Raw genomic sequence first — 25,230 nt, forward strand, 5'->3', positions numbered from 1 at the left:
CATGGTTACAGAATTATTTATGGCTATTTTATGTGAAGATAGTGCTGCTTACTATGTCAGTAAGAGATTTAAGTTTTTTGTGGGTTTTTTTTTTTTTGATGTTGTGTTCTTGTGTTTTATGGTTCAGCTACCCTGTGATCAAATGGCATGGATCATTAGCTTTGGCAAAGCCAATTAGGGTCAGAGTCTGAATCTGTGGAATAGAGTTAAGCTAACTCTCAGGCATGGAGATCAGTGCTTTCCTGCTTTCTCTCAATCTCTGTGTGTATGTAGATAGGTAGGTAGATAGGTAGGTAGGTAGGAAGGAGGGAAGGAAGGAAGGGAGGGAAGGAGGAAAGAAAGAAAGAAAGGAGGAAGGAAGGGAGGGAGGGAGGGAGTTATGTGTGATATCCTATCTATATATATGATATACAAAAGAAAAGAGCAAATAAATATTTATTTTCTGATTCCAGAATTATAGTTGCTAGCACTTAAATAAAAATTTCTAGATTGCGAAAACACTCACATGTCTTACACTATAGGAGGTAAAGAGGAAAGTTCCTACTATGTGTTTAACTTATTGTCTAGCAGTTAGAAACTCAAACTTATTCATACTAAAATTATACAGATAAAATGAAGTAGGCAGTGATTTTCTGGAAGGGGGTTAGGGCTCTTGAGTTCCATATACTACCAGGCCTATTTCTATTAACCGTCTGTCAATGAGGATTTATTCATTTACACACAGTCTCCTACCAAAAGGATTTAAGGCACCTTATCAAATGGCAAATACAGCACAGATCATATTCTAGAAATTTAAATAAGGGGAAACGATCTTAGATGAGAAGAATGGCTGTGCACACAAAATAAAGGGGGACTGTGAGTATGGTGGGAAGTGACTTAGGAATTGCAGCCTGTGGGTGGCAAAGATGGAGAGAACACAAGTTGCAGAAGCCTCCTCACTGTTCAAGAGGAAAAGACACATTAGACCCTTAAGGGAAACAAGATCTTTCTCTACCAAATTCTAAGAAAATTTCTTTTTTTTTTTTTTTTTTTTTTTTTTTTTGCGGTATGCGGGCCTCTCACTGTTGTGGCCTCTCCCGTTGCGGAGCACAGGCTCCGGACGCACAGGCTCCGCGGCCATGGCTCACGGGCCTAGTTGCTCCGCGGCATGTGGGATCCTCCCGGACCAGGGCACGAACCCGTGTCTCCTGCATCCGCAGGCGGATTCTCAACCACTGCGCCACCAGGGAAGCCCAGAAAATTTCTTTTTTTAAGGACATTTAAAATATAGGAATGTCAAAGGGAACTCGTGCTGGGGAGTAACTTGAATTCTTTGAAAAGTGCCTTTTTCTTTTACAGCTACTATTTTTATTTTTTTTTTAATGGTCTTCTAAAACACTAAATAGTATTTCCATGGCATAAGAAATACAAGGAGTATTTCAATCTGGTCCACTGATTGACAAACCTAAAAGTTGATAACAATATTATTTCATAAAAATCCATGGTAAGACTATTCTAGGCATTTGTTTTTACGTAATATGCAACCATTCAGAATATAGGTTTAATATGATTTTTCAACTATTTAATTTTGTATTTTGAATGTACATAATGTGATCTACCTCTCATTTTTCTATTTGACGTAAAGCTTTGTGGTTTTTGTTTTTTCTGTCATGCCCTCACCATCCTATTTAATTCAAGGAGATTCTCATTTCTTTAAAATTTAAATGACTTACCTACCCTAGGACATTAAGCTACTTCAGAGTAAGAAAAATCCTTGTGCCAATGTTTCTTTCCTAAAATAATATGGTGCTTTTTGGTTTTATGCAACAGGTTCATTCATATATTTTGACATATTCCAAGACTATGCATTTATCTAACTGAAGTAAGCAACTTGCAGAAGTTCTCGGAAACTCACTAAAAAACATGTTTATTTTGTTCTTTTGGAGGAATCATTGTGTGCCTCTGTATACGTTTAGAAGGTACACATACTTGAAAAGTTAATGACAAATAATTGTTCTTGCAGACCCTGAAAACCAAGAGAGAAAGTGTAGGGATTCTTTATGTCTTAATAAATCATTAATCTACTTGCACAAAACCACATAGAAAAATATTAAACACAAATTTAAATTTCTCCCTCCCCTCCTCATTTCCTTCTTCCCCCTTCTGATCTCTTAGAATAACCATATTAGATGAACAAATTATTCCTGTGTTGCCAATAGATTCTACAAAGTATAAGGGTAGTCATTCTATTGTTTACATGAAAATATTTTATGTTTTGATTTGCTGAAAGCGATTTGGGTGAGACTTCTGCCCAATAAATTACTAAAAGCAGGCTTATTTTTCTTTATTCTATATAAAACTTTGTTCCTTGACCTTGGAGATGTGAGACCATAACTTATTCGTATTAGTAGATAAAGAATAGTTTTAGTGAGTTGTTGAGCTCAAAATATTGAAGGAGGAAAAACTGGTGTAGTTTTATGCTTCTATTGGAAGATGGACTATTTACAAATATTTAAATGCACATAAGATTTAGTTCAATGCAGTAGATTCACTTCAGCCAAGAAACAGCTCAATTAAATACATTTGGTTCCTGATCTCCACCGTTTCCATCACGTTTTAAGATTGTCTTCCTGAAGAATTTTCTTTCTCTTCTGTCATCTTTAAGCATGGAGGTTATAATTTCCAGACGAGTTGCTACACAACTGGGATAAAGGGTATCAGTTGAGAGAAAAATCGTATGTTTTCTTTCTCTAATCATATTCACATCACATCAATTAATAATCAAGTAATATTTAATATTTTTGTATTATTTTTAATGCTATTAATATGAAGAACACTATACAAAGATCACAAAGTCAGCAGATTGCAAGCAAATAATATTACTTTTTCCCAAAACTATGAAAATAATAATGAAAAATAATATATATATTTCAGTTTTTTAAACATCTTTATTGGAGTATAATTGCTTTACAATGGTGTGTTAGTTTCTGCCATATGACAGAGTGAATCAGCTATACATATACATATATCCACATATCTCTTCCCTCTTGTGTCTCCCTCCCACACTCCCTATCCCACCCCCCTAGGTGGTCACAAAGCACCAAGCTGATCTCCCTGTGCTATGCGGCTGCTTCCCCCTAGCTATCGGTTTTACAATTGGTAATGTATATATGTCCATGCCACTCTCTCACTTTGTCCCAGCTTACCCTTCTCCCTCCCCGTGTCCTCAAGTCCATTCTCTATGTCTTCGTCTTTATTCCTGTCCTGCCCCTAGGTTCTTCAGAACCTTTTTTTTTTTTTTTTTTTTAGATTCCATATGTATGTGTTAGCATATGGTATTTATTTTTCTCTTTCTGGCTTACTTCACTCTGTATGACAGTCTCTAGGTCCATCCACCTCACTACAAATAACTCAATTTTGTTTCTTCTTAAGGCTGAGTAATATTCCATTGTATATGTGTGCCACATCTTCTTTATCCATTCTCTGTCGATGGATACTTAGGTTGCTTCCACATCCTAGCTATTGTAAATAGAGCTGCATTGAACACTGTGGTACATGACTTTTTCTGAATTATGGTTTTCTCAGGGTATTTGCCCAGTAGTGGGATTGCTGGGTCGTATGGTAGTTCTATTTTTAGTTTTTTAAGGAACCTCCATACTGTTCTCCATAGTGGCTGTATCAATTTACATTCCTACAAACAGTGCAAGAGGGTTCCCTTTTCTCCACACCCTCTCCAGCATTTATTGTTTGTAGATTTTTTGATGATGGCCATTCTGACTGGTGTGAGGTGATACCTCACTGTAGTTTTGATTTGCATTTCTCTAATGATTAGTGATGTTGAGGATCCTTTCATATGTTTGTTGACAATCTGTATATCTTCTTTGGGGAAATGTCTAGTTAGGTCTTCTGCCATTTTTGTATTGGGTTGTTTGTTATTTTGAAATTGAGCCACATGAGCTGCTTGTAAATTTTGGAGATTAATCCTTTGTCAGTTGCTTCATTTACAAATATTTTCTCCCATTATGAGGGTTGTCTTTTTGTTTTGTTTATGGTTCCCTTTGCTGTGCAAAAGCTTTTAAGTTTCATTAGGTCCCATTTGTTCATTTTTGTTTTTATTTCCATTTCTCTAGGAGGTAGATCAAAAAGGATCTTGCTGTGATTTATGTCATAGAGTGTCTGCCTATGTTTTCCTCTAAGAGTTTGATAGTGTCTGGCCTTACATGTAGGTTTTTAATCCATTTTGAGTTTATTTTTGTGTATGTTGTTAGGGAGTGTTCTAATTTCATTCCTTTACATGTAGCTGTCCAGTTTTCCCAGCACCACTTATTGAAGAGACTGTTTTTTCTCTTTACTCCATTGTATATCCTTGCCTCCTTTGTCATAGATTAGTTGATCATAGGTGAGTGGGTTTATCTCTGGGCTTTCTATCCTGTTCCATTTATCTATATTTCTGTTTTTGTGCCAGTACCATACTGTCTTGATTAATGTAGCTTTGTAGTATAGGCTGAAGTCTGGGAGCCTGATTCTTCCAGCTCCATTTTTCTTTCTCCAGATTGCTTTGGCTATTTGGGGTCTTTTATGTTTCCATACAAATTGTAAAATTTTTTGTTCTACTTCTGTGAAAAATGCCATTGGTAGTTTGATAGGGGTTGCATTGAATCTGTAGATTGCTTTGGGTACTATAGTCATTTTCACAATGTTGATTCTTCCAATCCAAGAACATGTGTTTGTATCATCTTTAATTGCTTTCATCAGTGTCTTATACTTTTCTGCGTACAGGTCTTTTGTCTCCTTAGGTAGGTTTATTCCTAGGTATTTTATTCTTTTTGTTGCAATGGTAAGTGGGACTGTTTCCTTAATTTCTCTTTCAGATTTTTCATCCTTAGTGTATAGGAAAGCAAGAGATTTCTGTGCATTAATTTTGTATCCTACTACTTTACCAAATTCATTGATTAGCTTTAGTAGTTTTCTGGTGACATCATTAGGATTCTCTATGTATAGTATCATGTCATCTGCAAACAGTGACAGCTTTACTTCTTCTTTTCCAATTTGGATTCCTTTTATTTCTTTTTCTTCTGTGATTGCTGTGGCTAAAACTTCCAAAACTATTTTGAATAATAGTGTGAGAGTGGACAGCCTTGTCTTGTTTCTGATCTTAGAGGAAATGGTTTCAGTTTTTCACCATTGAGAATGATGTTGGCTGTGGGTTTGTCATATATGGCCTTTATTATGTTGAGTTAAGTTACCCCTATGCCTAGTTTCTGGAGGGTTTTTATCATAAATGGGTGTTGAATTTTGTCAGAAGCTTTCTCTGCATCTATTGAGATGATCATATGGTTTTTCTCCTTCAATTCTTTAATATGGTGTATCACGTTGATTGATTTGCATATATTGAAGAATCCTTGCATTCCTGGGATAAACCCCGCTTGATCATGGTGTATGATTCTTTTAATGTGCTGTTGGATTCTGTTTGCTAGTCTTTTGGTGAGGATTTTTATGTCTATGTTCATCAGTGATATTGGTCTGTAGTTTTATTTATTTGTGACATCTTTGTCTGGTTTTGCTACCAGGGTGATGGTGGCCTTGTAGAATGAGTTTGGGAGTGTTCCTCCCTCTGTTATATTTTGGAGGAATTTGAGAAGGATAGGTGTTAGCTCTTCTCTAAATGTTTGATAGAATTCATCTGTGAAACCATCTGGTCCTGGGCTTTTTTTGTTAGAAGATATTTAATCATAGTCTCAATTTCAGTGCTTGTGATTGGTCTGTTTATATGTTCTATTTCTTCCTGGTTCAGTCTCAGTAGGTTGTGCTTTTCTAAGAATTTGTCCATTTCTTCCACATTGTCCATTTTATTTGCATATAGTTGCTTGTAGTAATCTCTCATGATCCTTTGTATTTCTGCAGTGACAGTTGTTAGTTCTCCTTTTGCATTTCGAATTCTATTGATTTGAGTCTTCTCCCTTTTTTTCTTGATGAGTCTGGCTAATGGTTTATCAATTTTGTTTATCTTCTAAAGAACCAGCCTTTAGTTTTATTGATGTTTGCTGTCGTTTCCTTCGTTTCTATTTCATTTATTTCTGATCTGATCTTTATGATTTCTTTCCTTCTGCTAACTTTGGGATTTTTTTGTCCTTTCTCTAATTGCTTTAGGTATAAGGGTAGGTTGTTTATGTGAGATGTTTCTTGTTTCTTGAGGTATGATTGTATTGCTATAAACTTCCCTCTTAGAACTGCTTTTGCTGCATTCCATAGGTTTTGGGTCGTCGTGTTTTCATTGTCATTTATCTCTAGGTATTTTTTGATTTCCTCTTTGATTTCTTCAGTGATCTCTTGGTTATTAAGTAGTGTATTGTTTAGCCTCCATGTGTTTGTATTTTTTACAGATTTTTTCCTGTAATTGATATCTAGTCTCATAGCATTGTTGTTGGAAAAGATACTTGATACAATTTCAATTTTCTTAAATTTACCAAGGCTTGATTTGTGACCCAAGATGTGATCTATCCTGGAGAATGTTCCATGAGCACTTGAGAAGAAAGTGTATTCTGTTGTTTGGGGATGGAATATCCTATAAATATCAATTAAGTCCATCTTGTTCAATGTATCTTTTAAGGCTTGTGTATCCTTATTGATTTTCATTTTGGATGATCTGTCCATTGGTGAAAGTGGGGTTTTAAAGTCCCCTACTATGATTGTGTTTTTGTCGATTTCCCCTTTTATGGCTGTTAGCATTTGCCTTATGTATTGAGGTGCTCCTATGTTGGGTGCATAAATATTTACAATTGTTATATCTTCTTGGGTTGATCCCTTGATCATTATGTAGTGTCCTTCTTTGTCTCTTGTAATTATATATCATTTTGTGAAAGTATGGAAATCAATGATGCACTAATGTATGTATCATATAACTTCCTCATATTTCTTTTATTTAATTGTAAAATGCCCCAAGTTAAATTGTTAGAATGTAGGTCTGTGTCTTAAATGGTCAAACTTGATAAGTTCAGGTAAATAGTTTGGATTTATAAATTCTTTGTTGTGCTGATCTCAGTGTTTAAAATAGAAATGAAATTAAATAAAGAGACTCTATCAGTCACCATTAATTTCTTCTATCTCGCTAGGTCTAAGTTGGACAAGAAAAAATTCCATATACTAAAAACATTCTTTTGATTGTCAAAACATTCACATATGTTCATATTTACTGAAGCAGAAATAATAGTCTGAGGGCTTTATCTGAATTAGAGTGAGTTTCATATGCATTTTAGACAACTGATTGTAATAGAACCATTTCATGTTTTTCCTTACTTGCAAAATTCAAGCAGAGAGTTTTAAAATGGTCCGTGTTGACAGAGCTTCTCCTCATCCGCCTTATTATAGGTGAATTACAACAGTAGAGCAGCCCTTTTTTGTTATTTTCACGTGCATTTTGGTCCTAAACAGGATTTTATAAGCTACAAAGCATAAAAATATCTAGTACTCCATAGAATTAATTTAGAAAACCTAAGCATATTGCACAGAACATAAAGTTGACCTTTACCGTCTATGGCTTTTGGAATGGAGTGGGATGTGGAACACATCATAGATTTAATGTGGCACATCGCTGTCTGCAGAAACTTGGGTGGGACTGTGACTGCTTGCCCATGGCACCCGGTGATTGAATCTGCTGTCACCAGCATCCTGATAATAATGAACATCCAGCTTAATGACCGTGATTATGATTATCATAATTGATGTGCAAGAGCAGTGTGTGGGGATCATTACAGCTGAACTGTATAGCAGAGAAACATGCCTCAGTTATGGATAATTTTACTTTTATGCATTGATTGGGATAAAATGTGCCTTTCACTTTAAACAGACCAGCTTCATATAATTTTAAGAATCTTTCTGTACATGTTGATGGATGATTATGTGCCGGCTGAAAAGAGCCCCCAACAGTTGTTTGTTTTGTGTTGTTTCATTTCATTAGTAAATGTAAACAATTAAATAATTAGGTGTAATTGAGGGAAAATATTTTGCTTATGAGGATGGCCTTCAATAATCAAATATTCAGTTTAAGTGCTTTTTCTGTCTCTCTCACTATATATCTGGGACTTAAGTTTTTCAGTTTTCCCCTCTGATTACCCTTGTATGGGTCTTCTGAAGGTCAGTAGCCTTCAGGAAAAGTATATTTTTATATAGTGTTTTATTATAAAGTATTTTGCATTTGTATGTGTATACATTTATGCATATACTCTAGTTTATTATGCATTTAAGAAAATAGGACAGAGCCAAATATTGTGTTATACAATTTATTAAAAAATAATGTTTAATCTATAGAATAGTTTGGATGTGTAATGTTAAGATGTATAAATTTACATTACCTTAGCCTTTTAATCAATGTTTTGTTTCAGATAGGTTTGTTACATTGTGTGGTAATTTTCAATTATAGTTTTAAAAATGAGTTCACAAGAGTTTCTGATTTGAATTTTAACTTGTGAATAAAAATAATATATGCAGTGATGTATCCAAGATTTTCAATAGATCAGAACTGACCGTATTAGTATATAATTATTAACCTAAGGGCTCAATTTGCATTTGAGTCTAAAGCATTACATTTGAGTGAGGAGCAAACATAATGGAACACAGTTTTATAAGAAGCATGGTAACCTACTTTTTAAAAAAACCTTTATTTTCTAACTCAGACTTTCTAACAAAGTCTGAGATTGAGAGATCTCTCAATCAGATCTCAATCAGAGATCTCTCCATCAGATTATTAATCACGGTACAGCTCTAGAGAGACTGTGGCAACTGTTTCCTTCTGAGGTCTGTAAAATTTACATTACCCCAGGTAAGATGTTTGCCCTAGATGTGCAGCTGTACACTGTGGTGTAGGACAGAATCTTTGTTTGACAGCTAGAGGTTTTATAGCTTGCTTCTATAATTTTCTTTCTGAAAGTTTTTAGTCCCAGTGTGATTCCTGAACTTAATTTTTTCCTTTTCTCCAGTCAACTCAGATCCAAGGATGAGATGGTTATGTATGCTCAAAGACTCCCTAATAGGGTCTTTTTCTTTTTCTAGTTCACCCACTGAAAATGTTACTTTTCAGGAGTGCTGGTTTTAGACTGTGTTCTCTGGTCTAACCTCCCACTGTACCCCAGGGCCAGACGTCTCTTTCTTAACCATGTGCCATGTTACACCTAAACGTTAGGACACTGTGGATGTGTATATACCATGGGACATGTGTTGACTACAGCCCTCACTGGGTTGCACTTTCTTGTCAATTCTTTCTTCCAAAGAATCCTCTTAATCTTTCCCCAGGTCATTTATGCATTAAAAAGATCTTAACATCTTTGATCTAGAATTTTTAGGTGATAGGCTTCTTGAAACCTCTAGTTTGCTGAAATTAAAGTACTGATACTTTATCTCAAATATTGGAAATATTTTTGCAAGTTAACAAATTGTTAATTTTGTGGGATTATTTTAAAGGGGAATGGTTCTATTATTATTCACTTCATTTAGTTACCTTTTTATCTGCTTTGGGATTTTTGCATAGTCTTTATTGTTTTATATTAACTCTGTGCTTTCATGCACCAAACCTTTGTATATTGTATATATATATATATGTTTTCTGTTAAATATATATTGTTTTGCTTTTAAGCCTTTTTTAAAAAATTGAAGTATAATTTCTGTACAGTATAAGTTAAAGTTACACAACATAGTGATTCACAATTTTTAAAGATTATATTCCATTTAGTTATTATAGAATATTGGCTATATTCTCTCTGTTGTACAATATAGCCTTGTAGCTTACTTTATACATAATGGTTTGTACATTTTAAAAATTTATCTTGATTATGTGTCAAGATGATACAGAACACCATAATATTATTTATGAAAATAATAATAAAATGAACTCTCTACCTGGCTGCCAGAGATAGTGATTCCTCTGATGGATCTAGACAATGTAAATTGAAAACTTTCTGGAAAAGATTTATCGTTCTAGAAGCCATTAGGAACATTCGTAATTCATAGGAAGTGGTTAAAATATCAGCATTGGGCTTCCCTGGTGGCGCAGTGGTTGAGAGTCCACCTGCCAATGCAGGGGATGTGTGTTCGTGCCCCGGTCCGGGAAGATCCCACATGCCGCGGAGCGGCTGGGCCCGTGAGCCATGGCCGCTGAGCCTGTGCTTCCGGAGCCTGTGCTCTGCAAAGGGAGAGGCCACAGCGGTGAGAGGCCCGCGTACCGCAAAAAACAAAACAAAACAGAAATCAGCATTATCAGGAAGAAATTGATTCCAACCATTGTGGATGCCTTTGAAGGCTTCAAGACTTAAGTGGAGGAAGTCACTTCAGAAAGCAAGAGAACTAGAATTAGAAGTGGAGCCTGAAGATGTGACTGAATTGCCACCATCTCATGATACAACTTGAATGAATAAGGAGTTGCTTCTAATGGATTTGCAAAGAAAGTGGTTTCTTGAGATGGGAACTACTCCTGGTGAAGATGTTATACAGATTGTTGAAATGACAAAGGATGTAGAACATGTCATAAACTTAGTTGGTAAAGCAGTGGCAGGGTTTGAAGGGATTGACTCCAATTTTGAAAGAAGTTCTGCTACTGTGGGTAAAATACTGTCAAGCAGCATTGCATGCTACAGAGAAATCATTCCTATTTACATTCTGTTTTTAGACAGAATGCTATTGCACACTTAATTGACTACAGTATAGTGTAAACATATCTTTCAGATGCACTGGAAGAGCAAAAAAATATGTGTGACTCAATTACAATATTCATTTTATTGTGGTGGTCTGGAACCCAACCTGTGATAGCTCTGAGTTACTCTTGTATTTAGAAAGTAATAGTAAAATCACATCAATAAATTGACTGAGTCCTAGATGATTAAAAGATTAATTTGCTTTTTATTAATTTAAATTTATGTCCCATACTGTATAGTTCAAGTTTTAATATTATAAAAATTGAATAATGAAATTTAAATGTGTCAAACATCTAACTTGTGTTACTTCTAAGGCAAAAGAAGTCAAAAGCTTGCTATCAAGTTGGATTTTAATTTATAGATCACATTTTATATCCTTTTGTATCTTCTAGTTGATTTTATATCAGTATAAAAATTGTATTTTGAAAAAATTTTTGGTAAATTTCCAAGTTGGTGCTTAAAATATTTTTAAAGTCTTACAAAAAGGCAAAGGGAACCAACAGCAACACATACCATAAAAAAAAGGGACAAGTCAAATACTTCTCGTAATTGTGTGTTTCCTTATCACTTTATATAATGTGCTCTAAGGAGTGCTCAGAACTCTACTCCTGGGTTTCACAGACTAGATTTCCTGCCTGAGAGTTCACTTGAAGCAGTTGTTCCATTGCAAAAATTATTGTTTTGTATTTAATTTAGTTTAACATACTTAACTGCATATTTTCCAAATTATGCCTAAGTGCAATATATTTTCTCCTAAAGGCTCTCTTCATGGAGTTATTTAAACATTCATATTCATCCTAAAAACATGCTGAAAGCCATACTACCAGACTGATTTTGAGAAGGCTACAGTTTGTGATTTCTGTTACATATATAAGTACCAGATTAATAATTGCATTATTACCTCTGGATTAATTTACAAGTTAATTTTTAGGTGGCTATTGTAAGGTTATAAGCTATTAGGGGAAAATTTAAATCTGCTAACATGTTAAAAGTTTAACAACTGTGAAATATCAGATGACTGAAAAGTGATAACTTCATGATCTGGGCAGCAAGTGAATTTAAGAATATAAATGAAAGACTCTAAAGGTACAAAAGTAGTAAAAATATTTTGCACAGAGGTTGTAAGGATACAAATGTTGACCTTAACTTTCTTACTAAATAGATTCCAGAGCTATTTGCAAAGAGTTTCCTCACAACAATTGGAATATTTTTAAAAACCTAATTTTCCTCCTCTGTAATTCCTCAGTTGGAAAATGTGGTCCCTTGATGATGATCTAGGGCTTTGAAGAATAAATGGATTTTAAAGAGAAAATTAGATGGTACTTATTATTCTGTCTAACTAGCAATGCATTGTCATTTGTCTGTTGTATTATAAATGTCTTGCTTTCCCTCCCTTCTTCATTTAATCATGTAACTTGCCTGTAAGCAGCATTAGAGAAAAGATAATATTGCTGTATTACTCTTTCAGTTTTCTTTGCTTATCCAAACAGAGCTCACACTCATTATGCCCAATGCAGAACTCTCCATCTCCTCCCTTACACCTGGTCTCTTTTAAATTCCTTCCATCCAGGCAATCACTCACTTATGTCAAATACTGAGGAGACATACTAGTTTTCTCCCTCTCTTCCTTAGGAGAGCTTTTCCTAACTGCATCCCCTCTCCCAAGTGAAATTATGGCAAGTTTAGTATTTTAAAAATTAAACCATGATATGGGACTCTCCTGGAGGTCCAGTGGTTAAGACTGCATGCTTCCACTGCAGGGGGCATGGGTTTGAGCCCTGGTCGGGGAACTAAGATTCCACATGCCACATGGCATGGCCAAAAACAAACAAACAAAAAAACAAACTGAGATATAAAACTTACATCCTAGTCCAAAATTAAGTTTTCTTATGGTAAATAAAATATAATTTCTCTGTATGTATTCAGTGTTTTATTATTTTTATTATATATTCTTTCTGAATATATTTTTGTTATGAATCTAATTATTCGTCATGAGCAGACTGGGCTGCAGGCATGTCTGTCCAAGTTTCCTTGTAGCTCACCAACCTAATGCCATATATCAGGATGGCATTTATTATAGAAATAATGAAGAGCACATAGCGTTAACCATATACCTTTTTCCTTCACTTTATGTCATGTATGTACTATTTTAAGAAAATGACTTGTATTTTATCAACATTTTCCATAGAAACTCATTTATATTGCTAAAGCCTATAAACCATTAAAAATTTTTTTTTCAGAATTATAATTTTTAAAAGAAATAAAAGAAACTATTTAAATTCAAACTATGCTTGTTGAATCTGAAGCTTTGCTTTGATTTTCAAGATACTACATATTGTTTTTCTAAATGAATTCAGAAACATCTGTCATTTATGTTTTGATATTTAATATACATAAATAATGTCCAAAGGGTAGAAGCAATCTAATCTGAAAGTATGAATATACTTTCTAGTTCTAATAGCATAATTAAGGGTGCACAAAATACTCTACCTAAGATTTTATCATACTTAGTTTTGAAAGTAAGTTTCCATATTCATGGCTAGTGTTACTTAAATTTCAAAGTAAAAATTCTAAAAGTATCCCAGAAAAAGGTTAATAAAATATATTAGATATATTGGTAGCTAACACATGTACTTTCTCCTTTTACCCCAAAACACTACTGATAAAAGCTCCCTTGCTTCAACTTTCTAACTCTCATATTACTGGTCTATAATATATATAAATGCCAACAATAATAAAGGATCTGAAGTTGCATGAATTTGTCAGATTGGGAGATTTCCAGATATCAAATGTTAAGTATTTGATATTCTATGAAGAAAAATCACCTCTGAATGTAGCTACTGTATTCATATAAAGTTATATCTTAGTAGCAATAAAATAATCAGTGGTAGATTGAAGGACTGATTTTTGATGACATGCTAACCTAAAAATAAAGTGCACTTTCTGGAAAGCTTCTTTCTACTGTAATGTACAGTGTAGCTTAAAATACTGCCCCAGTAAAGTCTATTATTCCAAAGCAAAGAAAGATGCTCCGTTTCATATATTTCCTGTCTTTCCTATATATATATATATATATATATATATATATATATATATATATATATATATATATATATATATATGGGATATATATATATATATATATATATATATGGGCTGACAGTATACTTGTTTTATTTATTTATTTATTTTTAAAGTTATGGTCAAAAAGTTAGTTACCTTAAGAACACATTAACTAAAGTATGTCTGTGGCATGTACTCAAGGTTTGTATTTGCCCTATTGATCTCACTAGTCCTTTTCTACACAGCTATGAACACACAGCCACATTCAGGAAAGGCATCATTAGATGGGGTGGAAAGGGGGAATAACTGAAGAACCATCTCTCTCACATTGAATCTTACATGTAGAAGTGAGGTTCTAGTTATGAAGGTTTTCTCTATGGAAGTATAGTTAACAAGAGTGATGCAAGGCAAAGAATCCATTACAAGTGCATGTTACATGATTGTTGGCTTGGCCATTTGTGCTCAAGACCTGTCCACCTATACTCATCAGATGATTAATCAAGTCACTATCTTTTATCCACTTAACCATGTGGTTTTATTTTCCTTTGTTGGAAATCATTTTGCCTATCTCATTTCTTGTACTTTTTTTAATGTGGGAAGTTTGATTTAAAATATAGAGTGGCATTTTATGGTTTTTGGTCTTACATTTAAATCTTTAATACATTTTGTGTTTATTTTTGCATATGGTGTGAAATACAAGTTTCATTCTTTTGCATGTAGCTGTCCAATTTTGCCAACACCATTTATTGAGGAGGCTGTCTTTTCCCCATTGCATATTCTTTCCTTCTTTTTCATAGATTAATTAGCCATACAAGCATGGGTTTATTTCTGAGCTCTTTATCCTGTTCCATTTATTTGTGTGTCTGCTTTTGTGCCAATAACATACTGTTTTGATTACTGTAGCTTTTAGTATAGCTTGAAATCAGGGAGTGTGATATCTCCAGCTTTGTTCTTAAGATCGCTTTGGCTATTCAGGGTCTTTTGTGTTTCCATACAAATTTAGAATTATTTTAGTTTTGTAAAAAATGCCTTTGGTATTTTGATAGAGATTGCACTGAATCTGTAGATTGCCTTGGGTAGTATGGCCATTTTAACAATATTACTTCTTCCAATCTATGAACACAGTATATTTTTCCACTTGTTTGTGTTGTCTTCAGTTTCTTTCATCAATGCCTATAGTTTTCAGAGTACAGTCTTTTACCATTTTGGATAGATTTATTCTCAGTATTTTATTCTTCTTGATGCAAATGTAAATGTGATTGTTTTAATTTCTCTTTCTGATAGTTTGTTATTAGTGTATAGAATTGCAGCAGATTTCTGTTTATTAATTTTGTGTCCTGCAACCTTACTGAATTCATTTATTAATTGCAATAGTATTTTGGTAGAATTTTCAGAATTTTCTATATACAGTATCATGTCATCTGTAAACAGTGAAAGTTTTACTTCTTCCTTTCCAATTTGGGTTTCCTTTATTTCTTTTCCTTCTCTGGTTGCTGTGGCTAGGACTTTGAATACTATGTTGAATAAAAGTGCTTCAGTCAATATAATCATATTATTTTTATTCCCTTTGTTGATGTGGTGCATCACATTGATTGATTTGTGGATATTGAATCATCCTTATATCCCTGGGATAAATCCTACTTGAGCATGGCATATGGTCCTTTTAATGTATGCTTTTTGTATGGTCTTAGCAACATTTTTTGGATCTGTTTCCTCAGACAAAGGAAACAAATGAAAAGATAAACAAATGGGACTACATAAAACTAAAAAAGCTTTTGCACAGTGAAGAAAACTATCAGCCAAATAAAAAGGCAGCCTACTGAATGGGAGAAGATATTTGCAAATGATATATACAACAAGGAGTTGATATCCAAAATATACAAAGAACTCATACAACTCAACATCAGAAAAACAAATAATCTGATTTTAAAATGAGCAGAGGACCTGAATAGACATTTTTCCAAAGAGGGTGTACAGATGGCCAACAGGCACAGGAAAGGATGCTCGCCAGTCATCAGGGAAATACAAATTAATATCCCAATGAGATACTACCTCACACCTGGCAGAATGGCTGTCATCAAAAAGATAACAAATAACAAGTGTTGGCAAGGATGTGGAGAAAAGAGAACCCTCATCCTTTGTTGGTGGGACTGTAGATTGTGCAGCCACTGTGTACAAATTTTTTAATGCAAAAAATTAAAAATAGAACTACCATATGATCCAGGATGAAATAGGTGACAGGGATTAAGAGATAAAAACTTCCAGTCATAAAATAAATGAGCCACAAGGATGTAATATACAGCATAAGGAATATAGTCAATAATATCATAATAACTTTGTATTATGGGGACAGATGGTTAGTAGACTTATCATGGTGATTATTTAATAGTGTGTGCAAATGTCAAATCACTATGTACTACACCTGAAATTAACATAATACTGCACGTCAACTGTATTTCAGTAAAAATTAAATAGAGAAAATATAGAGTGTCAAAGTAAGTTTTCAGTTTAATTCTGGAGACTGCTGCTTTCTTCAGAAATAACGTGAAGACTTCAAATTAATAATGTGATACCTTTTTTGGCCTCTGACTCTAGAGAATCTAATTGAAGCTATGGACTTTCTCTCCAGAAAAAAGTACAAATATACAATGCACACAACACTTGCATGCCATCATTTTGTTTTATTGAAAACTAATTTCCTTCACAAAACAAGTAAAACAAAAGTTTTGTTTACAATTGTTGTTCTCAAATGTCTATTTTATAAAAATGTGGAAATGAATATAAATTTTGCAAGTTAAGAAATGTAATTGTATAAAAGTAAATTTCAATAAAAACACTACTATGTTTTCACTTGAGTTAAAAGTTGAAATGTTAGGGAAGACTTTTAATATGGCAATGCACTTATCTTTGACATTAATTTGATTTCAATTCTTTGTTCTAATGCCAACAAATGTTAAAAATAAGTTACTTAGGTACGTAGTGTCAAATGGTATCCAAACGCTAATAACTTGCTCTGTCAGAGAACAAAGGTTGGAGTAAAGAAATATAAAAGTTTTCTGAGAATCTCTAAAATAGATTGAACTCATATCATTTCATTTCCTTTGTCCTTAAACCATTGAGGGTTATGTGTTTTGGAGTCTGCTTTATTGATATACTCTGTGACAGCTGAAAGTTATGAATCCATGTATTATTTTAGGGACATTGAAGCAGAAGTGAACTTCAACAGAGATTTGTATTGTTCCTGGGTGTTCAGAGACTTCTCCCTATACAGAAATAAACAAATTGTCATTTTCCACTTCAGCCTACAAAAGTACTTCATTCAGAATTAGAGAGTTGGCGTAATTATCTTCCTCTAATCTTATTTTCCAGAGTAAGAGCTTGTTCAATAGAAGTCATGACTTTTCAGCACCATGCATACTATGACAGTAGTGCATTGAATAATAATAAAATTATCTAGGTAATCCAATCTGAATGAACTCCTTATCTTATTGCTCTAACCATGGCTTCCTATTTCTCTCAGATATTTTGAAACTTCTGCTTAAAGTTGACTCCTTATCTTTCAGACACTGTATTTCATATCCTGCTCACATTTTCTCATGAAAATTCTGAGGTTGACTACTGAAAAGGAGTATGAATGCCTCTATTAAGGATTTGGGGCAGCATCTTTGGGCGTAACTCATGCTAATTTAGAAAGTGATCAAGGTGGCACATGAAACTTTTTTTATCAAACAGTAAAACCAGACATGTTTCCAAAGATTGCAGATACTATACCTAGTCATGAAGTTTCCAGATTTTTCTTCCATATGAAGTTATGCTCAACAAAAGAAATGTTAGTCATTTTGAAGACAGGAAAACAGTCTACATTCTTTACTAAAGGGGCTCACAAAATAGAAATTTTTCTGTCATGATGTCAGTGGGAACATACCAGACCAAATTCATCAGTTGGTTGCTCTCAGATACATCCTGGGTCATGCTAAAGGAAATGTTGCCTCTGTTGTTTACTCTATGACATGTTAGAAAATATCAGCTATTTGGGAGAGAATGCAGTATTTCTTTTATTTTATCCTTATGTTCTAAGTCACAAATCAACAACATTTATTTTCTTGCCACATGGTTTCTCCCCTGTGGTATGTGGCTTCATGTTTGCATTATGAGATGATTCTAGGTGAAGGTCTTTGGATGGAGCAAATCATAGTTTGGTTGATTTCCAGCCTTCTCAAATATGCCACTTTTCGTGACAAAGAGCCCCATTCTCTGAAGTACTTTTGCAAATGGCAGAAGTGCTCCAGCTGTATTTACTTCATGTTTTTAATGATGACATCTTCACTACTCTAGAGGTTGTTTATTTGCTGTGCTATTTTATAATCTAAAACCTCAAGATTCTCTCTCTTTATGTTACCATATTAAGATGAATGATTCAACACAATTTTGAATATTATGTAGAACTACAAGAGTTATTTGGGGTATATCCTCCAGTGTTTAAAAACCAAGGATAAATAGTAGAGATGTGGAATTAGGGAATTAAAACCTTCCCCACACTGCAATACCCAAACAGAAATAATCTCTGTAATAGCTTTTGAATAGCAAATGGCTTGGCAGACTCTATTGAGATTAGTTTCCTTATGGCTTTTGTGACTGTTTAGAGCTACTAAATTTAGATATTTTGTTTCTGAGCATGTTTTCTGAGATTTTAAAAGGAAGCAATTTGACGAGAAGATCAAAAACAACAATACAGCTAAATTAACCACAGATTTACTGTATAAATAATTGTGTTCAATATGCCTAGCTGATTATGTATGTATTATAGGCATAATAATATAATAAAATTATAATAAAATTCTTTGCTAGCTATACTTCACAGATACTCAACAATCAGAATGGACAATAATCCTGAGACTCCCTGCTGGAATACACAGTAACTATTTAACTGCTGGATTGTGAAGGATGTTTGAGGTAGTACTTGGGTTAGTAGCCATTTACTAACAGATATGAAAATAATGAAAGCATTTCTAAAATATGTTAATAACCAATATGCCCATACTGATGCATGCTGGCTGAATTTCAGCTCTTATTACAGTGCGAATCTTGTTCTAATCCTACATTACTGCTCTAGGAATGGGCATTATCTTTCTGGCCTGGTGTGTGGCTATTCTGAGTCTCCATGGTGTGCATGGCCTGTTGATTTCTGAAGTCTTGCATTATCTTCACTGATTGTTAGGAACCTTATAATCTATATGTATTTCAGTAGTGCTCATTTATTAAGTTAGAAGGACTTTTACTCTTGACTGTAAAGAGTTGATTCAGCTGCTATCGCATCTGTTCATATAGATCTACTTGTTGTGTATGTAACTCCTCAGGACTCCAGAACTGCTCTGTTCACTAAAGAGCAGAAAAACTACCCCCTGAGAAAGCAAGCTCCACATTCTCTAAATTTGTGTTGTTCCATTTGATAGCCATGCAGCTACTGAGCACTTGAAATATAGCTTCTCTAATTCAAGATGTGCTGTAAGTGTAAAAGACCCTGGCTTTCAAAGATATAGTACAAAAGAAAGGTAACATTCATATTTTTATATTAATGACATAGTTATACCAATAATACTTTAGACATATTAGCTTAAATATTTTATTGCCATACAAATAATTTTACCTATTTCTTGTTACTATTTGTAATATGGCTACTAGAAGATTAAAATTACATATGTGGCCCACACTGTATTTCTATTGAACTGTGCTGCTCTAAATGACATAGCTAACCAAATGTTTGGGGTAACAAGGACTTGATTTTAGTGGAACCTGTGGAGAATTTTGTTCTGGAAACTCAAGCAAGCATTTTTATCTGATGTCATTGTGCTTTTCCACTTTAAAACTTTTTCACTACAGTGTAGTGGATTTGAAAATACCACCAGTTTCTTTGGCTATGGTTGCTTCCTCCACACTTCACTAAATTACTAAATTACTCCTCCCAGTTCACTCATTATAGGTCAGTTAAAGAAGTGAGTTTTTTAGAAAAGGTACATTAAGTGGAAACTTTTGGCTTACAAATAGTTATCGTAATACAAATAATTAAATAATAATAAAGCCAAGGCATTAGAAACTAAGGCTTTGGTGAAATTTTTAATGGCACTGTCTGTAGGTATATACTCTTGACTTCGAATCAGCTTTGCCTATGGCCAGAAAACCAAAAGAAATCATTTTTGTTCTATGGAAATGAAGTAGGAGTCCCTTTCCTACTATCCTCTTAATTAGATTTCATGAATTTATATTGTGGGAAATCAGAGTGTATTTCCGTAATCCAGGGATAAGATTATAGAGCTATATTTATAAATATAGGTAAAATTAATGTGGCTTTATTGGTTGCTTAAAACATGTGTAGGGCTTCCCTGGTGGCACAGCGGTTGAGAGTCCGCCTGCCGATGCAGGGGATGCGGGTTCGTGCCCCGGTCTGGGAGGATCCTGCGTGTTGTGGAGCGGCTGGGCCCGTGAGCCGTGGCTGCTGGGTCTGCGCATCCGGAGCTTGTGCTCCGCAACGGGAGAGGCCACAACAGTGAGGGGCCCGCGTACAGCAAAAAAAAAGAGAGTAGTTTTAGAAGATTTATAAACATATTTAAAAGATGTCACTATACAATTGTACAAATACATGAAGCCACTCTTGAGCTGATCTATGGTTAGAGAAGGAAGCCATGACTTGAGACAAAGTACTTTAACCAAAATTCTCAATATTTTAGAGGCTGTTTTCAAATTCTGATATAAATAAATAGGTGTGAGTCTTGGACCCAGAAAACAGGAAGAAAAAAAATCAATCAAAAGTACCCTGTATATTAAAACCGACTTTGTGCTCTAATGTGAAGCTACTTGATTGAGTGGTGCGGTGTCAACCGTATCTTTCTTCTAATGCTAAAAGTAATGCACATAGACAGAGTGACAATCACAGCACAGCCTCCCATCAGCAATAATTAATCTTTTAGTTAACAGAGACTAGAAAAGCCTCTCATCAGCCTCTTCTGAAGTCTGAGGGACCCTGTATTTTGATGTTTCATTCTGAGGAAAATTGTCCCCACCAGTTCTAACAAATTGAAACACCAGGCTAATTATGGCAGCTAATGAAGTGTGTGGAATGGTCACAGCTTGTCGTGAAACTGTTCCTTCAACTTGGATTAGGGTTTCATCAATCACTTTTTTAAACTGATCCAGAATTGCTTCTGCCCAGTGCTTGGCATTTTTAATGCTGTTTCTGTAATTGGTTTTTTCCCTAAAGCTTAGACTGTTTTTTGAAATATTATAGTCTCAGGACAGGACTTGCAAACTCTAGTTTATAAAAAAAAAATTTATTATTAGTGATATCAGCTGATCAAGTGGTAGGAAGCTAATAAAAGGACCACCAAAATAAAATTTGATGTACTGTTTCAATCCTGCTAAAGGTAGCAATAAATCATATCTATGTATATCATTTTCCCAAATGTATGTATAATATAACACAGAAAAATCATAGCTGGTGGTTAGGTGACTAAAATTCCACCAAGAGTTTCTATGAAATTAATACGTATATGTTAGTTTATTGTTGGGGAGGGTCGCTCTCCATTTATCATCCAACATTGTTTTATAAGATGACTACATTTTGCACTGGGCCAAGCATTTTGAAGAATTAAACCAAAGATCTCTATATTCCCAGTTAAATCGCTGTGTGTAAATCTGAATTTCAACTCAGAAAACCTCGTTTAAAGGTTTTTACCCTATCTACAAAAGGGAATCTGTTATTTTGCAGGCATGACTGCAATTTCTAAATAATTAAATCTCATTTTTAATGTTGAGAGTTCATCAAAGCATCTATTGAGCACCCACGATGGGCAGAGTATTGCCTCGATTTATAAGACAATTCAATAAAACAGAGATATTAAGTTCTACTCTCATAGGTTATGTCCTTTGAAATGATACGAGGAAAATATATATATATATATAATATATTCATATAAGGCTATGTGTTTCAAAACATGGATTTTGTGACGTCTCACAAGTTTTCATCATAAATTTCAAAATGTTTTCTATTTTGACTCATGTTTTATTTATTAATATATACTTGAATTATCTAACGTTTGGAGATTTCCTAGTTGTTTGTTTTTTTTTTTTTTTTTTTACTAGTTTAATTTTTCTGTGGTCAAAGAACATCTTCTGTGAATTTAATCTTCTGAAATTTGTTGAGAGTTCCTATATGGCCCAAGATCTTGTCAGTTTTGGTAAATGTTCCAAGTACATTAAAAGAGATACATTTTCTGCAATTGTTGGGTACAATGTTACATATTTACCAGTCTCTTGAAGTTTCTAAATATTGTTCAAGTCTTCTATGTCCTTACTTATGTTTTTTGTTTGAGATCATATTGATACTACTGATATCAGTATTACTGATTCTTCTCCCTGAGATATTAAAACGAGTCATTTCTTTGATGCATGGGATATACAACAAAGGTTTTATTTAAAAGAGGCCAAAGCAGTACATTTTCTGGACCTTGAATATCTATGGCAGAGAGTTTATTGTCTCTGAATATCAGTTTTCTCTTCTTCTGTACTTGGGTCAACAAACGTTCTTTAAGAGCTAGATGATAAATATTTTAGGCTTTGAAGGCACAAAAGCAACCATAGACAATACATAAAAGGATGGGCATAACTGTGTTCCAATAAAACTTTATTTAAAAATTAGGAAGTAGGCTGGCTTGAGCCTGTGGGCTGTAGTTTGCTGACCCCTGTTCTATACTAGTAGAACCTCTGATTTGTAGCTGGGTACATGACTGCCCTAAGTTAAAACTGCATTTATCAGCCACCTTTTAAAGCTAATTATAGTCCTGTCACTAGATGCTAGAAAATGGAAAGTAAGCAAAAGTGTGGGCTCCGCCTCTAGGAATTATTTTTCAGGACTTTCCGTACATAAATAAGTCTGATGGTATGGAAGATAGCTAAAAGAAGAACTCTCATCAGAAGAACTGTGCAAGCTGGTAAATTAGTCTGATAAAGTTCCACAGATGCTGGTAAAAGGCACAAGCTTCCTAGGTCAGAGACTATTGCTCACAGCAAACGCAGGAAAAGGAGTTTCAACATAGTTGTGCTAGTTCCCTGAGCCCCGGGTCCCAAGATGATACAGAGAGCCCCACGGTGCTTGCACGTGCTAGCGTGTCATAGGAGGAAAACCCTGGATGTGTGAAATCCACCACTTTCATGGGAAGCAGTTAACAAGCCTGCTGTGTCTGGAGGGAGCAGGTGCTTTACCAAGCTATGCGGTACATACTGTGAGGTGTTACATCACTTCTCAGGGTTGGCAGTTGTATATTCTCAATACTGAGAAGTGACCCTCACACTGGGTAAAAGAATTATCAAGACTTTGTGATTTTGACACATTCAGCAAGATTTGTACAACTCAAGAGCCCCATGGCAGACTGCCTCCCATCGTGTTTTTAAAGAAAAGTGTCATTCTTCTCATTTCTTCCTTCTGGATGTCTGGTATGGAGGGTTTGACAGCTAGAAATTGATTGACATCTTCAGTCATATTTTAATCCTTGGATCAATGTGGACCAAGAAAGATAGAGCAATAACATTAAGGAATCCTGGGTCCCTTTCACTGTGGAGTATCACACCAACCCTGGACTTTTGTGTAAATGAGAAAGAAAATTCTCTCTCTTGTTTAAGTCATTGTTAATTGGGGCTTTCTAACAGTTGCAGCTGAATCTAACCCCAATTAATACAATATCTAAGAATACCTTTCTATTGCTTTCATTTATAAAGTGACAATTAAGGTGTATATAAAGTACTGGGTTCACAACCTTTTTCTCTTAACTCTATAGATGTTAGTTTGTGATCTATCAATTACTGTTACAAAAGAAGTATCTGAGATAAGACTGATTGCGTGTGTGTGTGTGTGTGTGTGTGTGCGCGCGCGCGCGCGCAAGTGTGCTGCATGAGGGAGTGCTTTTTTTGAATTATTTTCTTTATTCTAAAATATAACCTTTATCACCCCTTCACCTTTGAATAGCCAATTGTTATCTCTAAAGTGAATTTTATTTCTGCTACTGTAATCTTAGTTTATTTTCTCTAGTCACCAACATCTCTGACCTTGTTGTTTTTATGGGTATCTAGTCCTCTTATTTTAGCCTCTTTTATCCTTTTGGCCTTTGACTCTGTTTTATAGAATCTGTATTTTTAGGAGTTGGTTGAAGTTGGCAAATATTTTCCAACACTTAAATTTTCTTCAGGTTTCTGTAATTGATGTCTTTAAGATGCCTGGTCTTCATACAAGTCTTTAACATGTGAGTTTGTTTTTCTTCCATAGGCCTGTGTAATTTTTTCCCTCCTATCCTTCTCCTAGATGAAGAACACTAGAGACATTCATTGTTTACCGACATAAAGAACCGGTGGATTTGGTTCTTCTATCTCTTTGAATCAAGGTCTCTTTCCAGGCTTCAGTTAGAAGGCAGCCCAATTCACTTGTCCCAATTTCCTAGATTTCCAACACTAATAATTGATGTAAGAGATGAAAATTTGTAGTTATAAGCTGGTACTGCCTCTTACACTCTGCTTTGCATGTGTTGACCTGAAACAAATAGACTGCCAGATATTTTCCAGCAAAGATGGGTTTACTTGAGATCAGCAGAGAATTGCAGATTGGGGTCTACAGCCATGAAGGGCCACATGCAAGTCCGCCCATGGCACAGGAAGGAGAACGCTTTTATAGAGGGGAAAGGAAGTTGGGAGGGCTGTAGTAAACAAAGAGTCCATGACTTTCATTAGCTGAGTCCTTGCCAGAAAAGAGGAGGAGTCTTTCTTCTTCCTGGTGGGCTCTGCTGTGGTTGCAGGACATGAGAGCTCCCGTTTCTGGTCTTCAAATTTTTTTTTTAACTTAGGTTTCTGTTTATTAATTGTTTACACATAGCATAGAGGCCCTGTATGCAGTGAGTCTTTGCAGAACCCATATAAAGCCTAGCCTACAGGTTGGTTTCTGTAGCTCAACAGTTTTGTGTCCTCCATTCATTATCGTGAACTCTCTTGAAGAGATAAACATTTCTCTTGATGAAACAATGACCCCCAAAGAAATCAAGCTTTAATGTTTCTGTAAAGTCAAAAGTAAGTAAGGAGGAGCTCAAGAGCAATTTACTGGGACTGAGAATTTATCTGATATTTGAAAGCTTCAACAGACATGCTGGTATATCTGTCTGAACCTCAGATCATTTTGTGATGACTTTCAGTTCCAAGCATGAACATAGACATTGGTACCGTAGTTTTTGTTTGCAATTTTCTTGCTAAGCCAATTCTTCCACGTGCTATTGATGGTAGAGATGGAAAGGGGTTTTTCTTAGGGCTCTAAACATAATATTTCTTGGGAGAGGAAATTTTTTGTCTAGGCTAAATAACTAGCCCCCATGATGGATAAGAACTTAATGGCACGTTGTGAGGTTAACACCTACTAAATCATATTAACAGTTTTGAAAACTTGGATAGACCTGAACCATATGGTTGGAGAGCAGAA

General features: G+C 34.7%; 1 protein-coding gene across 4 annotated transcripts in view; it reads left to right on the top strand.

The window, feature by feature from the left end:
* The window catches only part of SPATA17 (spermatogenesis associated 17), a 333,016-nt gene that overhangs the window by 139,389 nt on the left and 168,397 nt on the right, over nt 1-25,230 (top strand). The window lies entirely within an intron of this gene.

The sequence above is a fragment of the Kogia breviceps genome, chromosome 1 (genome assembly GCF_026419965.1).
Source record: "Kogia breviceps isolate mKogBre1 chromosome 1, mKogBre1 haplotype 1, whole genome shotgun sequence".
Classification (NCBI taxonomy): domain Eukaryota; kingdom Metazoa; phylum Chordata; class Mammalia; order Artiodactyla; family Physeteridae; genus Kogia; species Kogia breviceps.